Source organism: Pyxicephalus adspersus, chromosome 4 (assembly GCF_032062135.1).
Source record: "Pyxicephalus adspersus chromosome 4, UCB_Pads_2.0, whole genome shotgun sequence".
Lineage (NCBI taxonomy): Eukaryota > Metazoa > Chordata > Amphibia > Anura > Pyxicephalidae > Pyxicephalus > Pyxicephalus adspersus.
Genome location: NC_092861.1, coordinates 110,533,913 through 110,538,723, shown reverse-complemented (window position 1 = coordinate 110,538,723; position 4,811 = coordinate 110,533,913). Strand labels below are relative to the sequence as shown.

Genomic DNA, 4,811 nt, shown 5'->3' with positions numbered 1-4,811 from the left:
GTTTCAACTGCATTCTGATATAATATCTGAATACTGTAAGAGTCAATGAAACTGGAAATCTGTATTACTGTTTGTATTTTTGTTTTCTCAATAAAAACCTTTAATGGTCAAAAAAAAGGTAGCTAACTACGCCTATCCGTGTCATATGTTATCTTTGCTTAGGTCTCCCTTTACGTAGGGCGTTCTTTACTATACCCAAAGCCTATATTTATGCAGCTGAATTTAGACTGTGTTCATTTAGCTTATACCATAATTTGATGCCTCATTATTAAATATACTAAATTAGACCTCTTAGCAACATGTGTTTTGCTGGATTGTTTGGAGGGAAATTTGTAGAAACTTGGCTCCATATTGTGAATTTGTTTTTAAATTTTTTTTATATGAGCTTTCAGTTCATTGCATGGGAGTCCTTATCAGAATCTGTGGATAAGAGAAGACCCGGAACATAATTTTAAACAGATCTAAGAAAGCACCTTATGTTTAGGATGTGAAATGACTTGAATTTATATAACAAACTCTCCAAAAGAAATAAGGGATTTTAAGGTTAGAAAAGAAAGGGTGTAAGAAGGTATTTAATATATTGTGCAGAAGAAAATATAGCAGAGAAAAATAAACAGGTGTTGCAGAGCAAATATTATCTTTTATAATTGAATTCCAAATCTGGTTAGACAGCAATGAAATACAGGGCCACATCAGCATCTGGTGGTCTTTTCTCTCTAGGCTCAGCTAGACCAGAAACAAACTGCTATGTAGTAAGTATTATGGGACAACAGGATGCAGGGAGATAAAGGTGGCCAAAACATGTGTGGAATGTGATAAAAAAAGAATGCTCAACTTTACATTTAGTAGCACTAAACTACCAAGGTTTTAAAGCAAACATTTCAGAAATTATCCCTGAGTTACATAACTAACAACTTTAGACCTGTCAAAATAGGGATTATTTTTACTATGGTGTAAATGCAGACTTTGCCTTTGTCTCCAGCTGCAGCACTGAGGATCCATGTGCTAGTGTGTCCCAAAGAATAGTAGTGACACAGAGAATAGGAGATAGAACTACAATGCAATGAAAAGAATGGAGACATATGACACATGAAGAAAATTCTGCCAGCAGCTTTGAAGATTCAAGGAACAGACACCACTTTAGATTTGTGCTTACATTCCAAATAAAGAAAGTAAATTTATTTGACAAATGATGCCTGCTATACATAACTACATTAAGTTTACAACATTTTTCTGTAGGTGATTGTAGCTGTATTAGTGCAGTGTTCTCCCCAGCCCCCTTTAGCCGGGCACACCGCCCAACACTTTTCAGTAATCACTCGGTTGTTTTTGGGTGGTTATTGAAGAGTTGGGTCAAATACAGGAGCTGCCACCCGCCTACAATTTCTTCCCAGCCAGTTAAAAGAAAAATTTGGGTTGAACACTGTAGTGTACTCATCCAAGAGCCCACTTCTCTGCCCCTTATCTGATTAACTTTATCACTTTTATTATCCTGTGTTGGTTTGTTTTTGCACAAGAAGAACTGGAGGAAAACCCCTAAAGCATGTTCTAAAAATTTTACTGTAAGTACAAATATAAAAAAGTATTATAGACAGTACCTAGTTCTGTCAAAATTTTTTTATCCTTTAGGTGTTCTAGAAAAAAGAAGGGTATATTGATGGCCAATAGCAGATTTAGCGGCATTGTCTTTTATCCACCAATGCAGTCTGCTCTCCGGATTTACTGAACAAAACAGTTTTAAACTAAATCACTAAAAAAATGTTCTTGCTTTTTAAAACTACACAGACTTCCTGATATGCCCCGATTAAAGACCTTTCTCCAAAAATCAAGCTACTGTAATTTATCACAGTTGCAAATCAAATAAACATCTACAAAACAGACCCACACAGCTGGCTCATTACAGAGTAGAAGCCCTTCTGAAGCCAACTGATTTTATATAAAGCACAGCTGTTGATTTGGACACTTTTAAAAAGGAAATGTCCTTTTAGCTTCCTAATAGGACACTGCATAGAAATGGGTCTGCTGGAAATGCAATGTCTTGCCAGAATATGCTATAGCAGCAGTCACTGCAGTTTCATTGTATTTCCTTAAATGTAAGCAATCACAGCACCAGATGGTATGATGGCTTCAAATAATATGTAAACATACTTCAAAAACAAGTATAAACTAGACCATTTGTGAAAACAAATTAAAGTTAATTGAATACTCGTTTGTCAGCTATTACTTATTTCCACCTATAGTCTTTCATCTAGACCTGGCATTTACTGACAGCCTCAAAACGCCCAGTGTCTGTTTGTTATTGCCATGTGCAATGTAATGCTATACAGTTATGAACTGTTGTTCTGTCACTTATTGACAAGTCATTTGTATAGTACAAATTCCCTGCTAATAATTTAAATATACTATACTGTTTGGGTACTTATCTTTAAATAGGAGTTTAAAGCTGATCTTTAGCTGAATACACAGATGAACCTTACATAAAGCCCTTTCTAGCAAAAAAAAGGAGACCTTATTTTTTCTCCTGTTGCAGTTTAGTAACACGTTTCCTCCCCAACCCACTGTATCTAAGGACAGTGAAAGTAGAAGCAGGCGAAAATCACTCTCATTCTGCTTAGATAGATCAGAATGCTCCATTGGGATGGATTTGTACATTTTCTTACCTAGGCCAGCTACCCTGTAATGCTTTCCTTCATCAATATCTATTTTTGATGCTGTTCACCCCAAGCAGACCCACACAAAACTGTACGTATGCAACCAGAAACAATGGGCACCATAATGACCTACCAGAAACATGTCTGCAGTGATACAGTCAGTAACAAAAAAATTGCCAAAATTTGGTGCCAATACTCCCACCTACCTGATGTTGTTACTATGTCCTGAAATTATGTAACGATTTATGGGGAGAACCACCATGTTGGCAGAAAGGGACAAGCTGATGCCTTGGTTGCCAGGGAAACCCCAAATTATTGTTTTTTTATGTGAGTGCCAGGAGGAAATCACACACCCACATGAAAGTTACATCATCCAAGCATAGCCAATCAAGATGGCCGAAGATCTAGCGCAAAAAGATAAAAAGTAATATGGTGTTGCCTGTTGCTGGAACGTGGACAGGTAAGTCAGCCTGGATAGTAGAAGGTTGGATCTGATTGGGGAAATGTCAGGGATAGATTCCAGAATTATTAGCAGCTGTGATCTTCTAAGAATGGTTAAATCAAAGCACCAATGCAATGGGTGGGAGAGTGCAATATGCAATACATTAAGCTCTAAAGCCTATGTGGCTACAACCTTGATGCGGCCTGCACTGTAGTGCAGTGGGCTGGCCCCTTGTGCTGCTTCTCACTAGTGAGATTTAAAAAATGACACAGTAAACCATAGTAATCCCCAAACAGATTCAGCAGTGTTCTTAGTGTCTTCATACTTTTGTGTTTGTATGTTGATGCGTGTTAAATGTGAGCATTAAACTGCAGGGCTTTACATTTTTTTCTTAAACAGAATGCAGGCAGTCTGAGCATTGGAATGTCTCCACACATATGTTATGTCATGTTATATTGTAGCAAAAACAAAATACAAACAAAAAAAATCTGGTATAAAGTCTTACAGACATCTGGGTATGAAATTAGGGCATTAAAGTATACAGCTTTCTTGAATAATTTGAGAAAGTGCCTTCTGTTTTTTATTCATAAAAGGCAACGTGGAAGCAGCTGTGTAGCCGGGGAGGAGGTTTAACGGAGAGCATGGTTTAATCCTCAACTTCATCCAGAGGATGGCCTCTGCAGATGAACTATGCTACAATGTAGATGATTCACCAAACACATGATGATGGCGCACACTTTTCTGAAAATGAGTTCACACCTGGAGCCAGGGCGTCTCTTCTGGACGGCATTGAAGAATTTGAAATAATTGACAATACTGGGGAGGATGATGAAGACCTTAGTGAACTTCCACAATTGGAAACGGTTGATGGCCAGGACAAGGGGAAAACTTAGAGTGAGGAACAAAATGAGAACTATCATGATGCCCTTGAAAATTAACAAGAAGAAAGCTGGGTAGATATTCTAGGTAGTGGGGCCTTGAGAAAGAAAGTCCTGATCAAGTGTCAGGAAGTAAAACGCAGACCAGTGAAGGGGCAAGACGTCACAGTAAAGCTGAAGACTAGTCTGGAAGATGGAAGTGTGCCTGAGGAACGGGACAACCTGACTTTTACTTTGGGAGATGGTGATGTCATGCAGAGCATGGATCTGTGTGTGCAGCTCATGGAGCTTGGAGAGACTGCACTAGTTGAGGCAGATACTAAATATTGCTAAAGGAAGCAAGGAAGGAATCCAGATATTCCACCCAATGCCAATCTTGTTCCTGAGTTGTCCCCTCTTGAAGTGAAGGATGGGCCAAACCTGGAACCATTTACTGGACAGCAGAAGCTGCATTTAGCCAATAAGTAAAGGGAACGTGGAAACTTTTACTTTCAGCAAGGGGATTATGTATTTGCAATAAATTCCAATGACATAGCCCTGAGGATTGTTCCAGCTCTAAAGTGGACTTTACACTACAGGACGAAGCTGAATTACTTTATGTCAAGATGAAATGTCTGAACAATCTGGCTGCTTTCCAGCTTAAACTTGATCACTTTGAGGCTTGCATTAAAGTCCTGTAATATGGTCTTGGAGCAACAACCTGAAGTTATCAAGGCTTTGTTTAGAAAGAGAAAGGTATTAGCCCAGCAAGGAGAGTATAGTGATGCTATAGCTATCTTAAGGAAAGCACTGAAACTGTAACCTTCAAACAAGACAATCCATGCTGAGCTTTCCAAGCTA

General features: G+C 38.5%; 1 protein-coding gene and 1 pseudogene across 1 annotated transcript in view; one reads left to right on the top strand and one right to left on the bottom strand.

The window, feature by feature from the left end:
• ADGB (androglobin) overlaps positions 1-4,811 on the bottom strand; it is a 103,677-nt gene that overhangs the window by 68,045 nt on the left and 30,821 nt on the right. The window lies entirely within an intron of this gene.
• LOC140328685 (peptidyl-prolyl cis-trans isomerase FKBP8 pseudogene) overlaps positions 3,798-4,811 on the top strand; it is a 2,122-nt pseudogene continuing 1,108 nt past the window's right edge.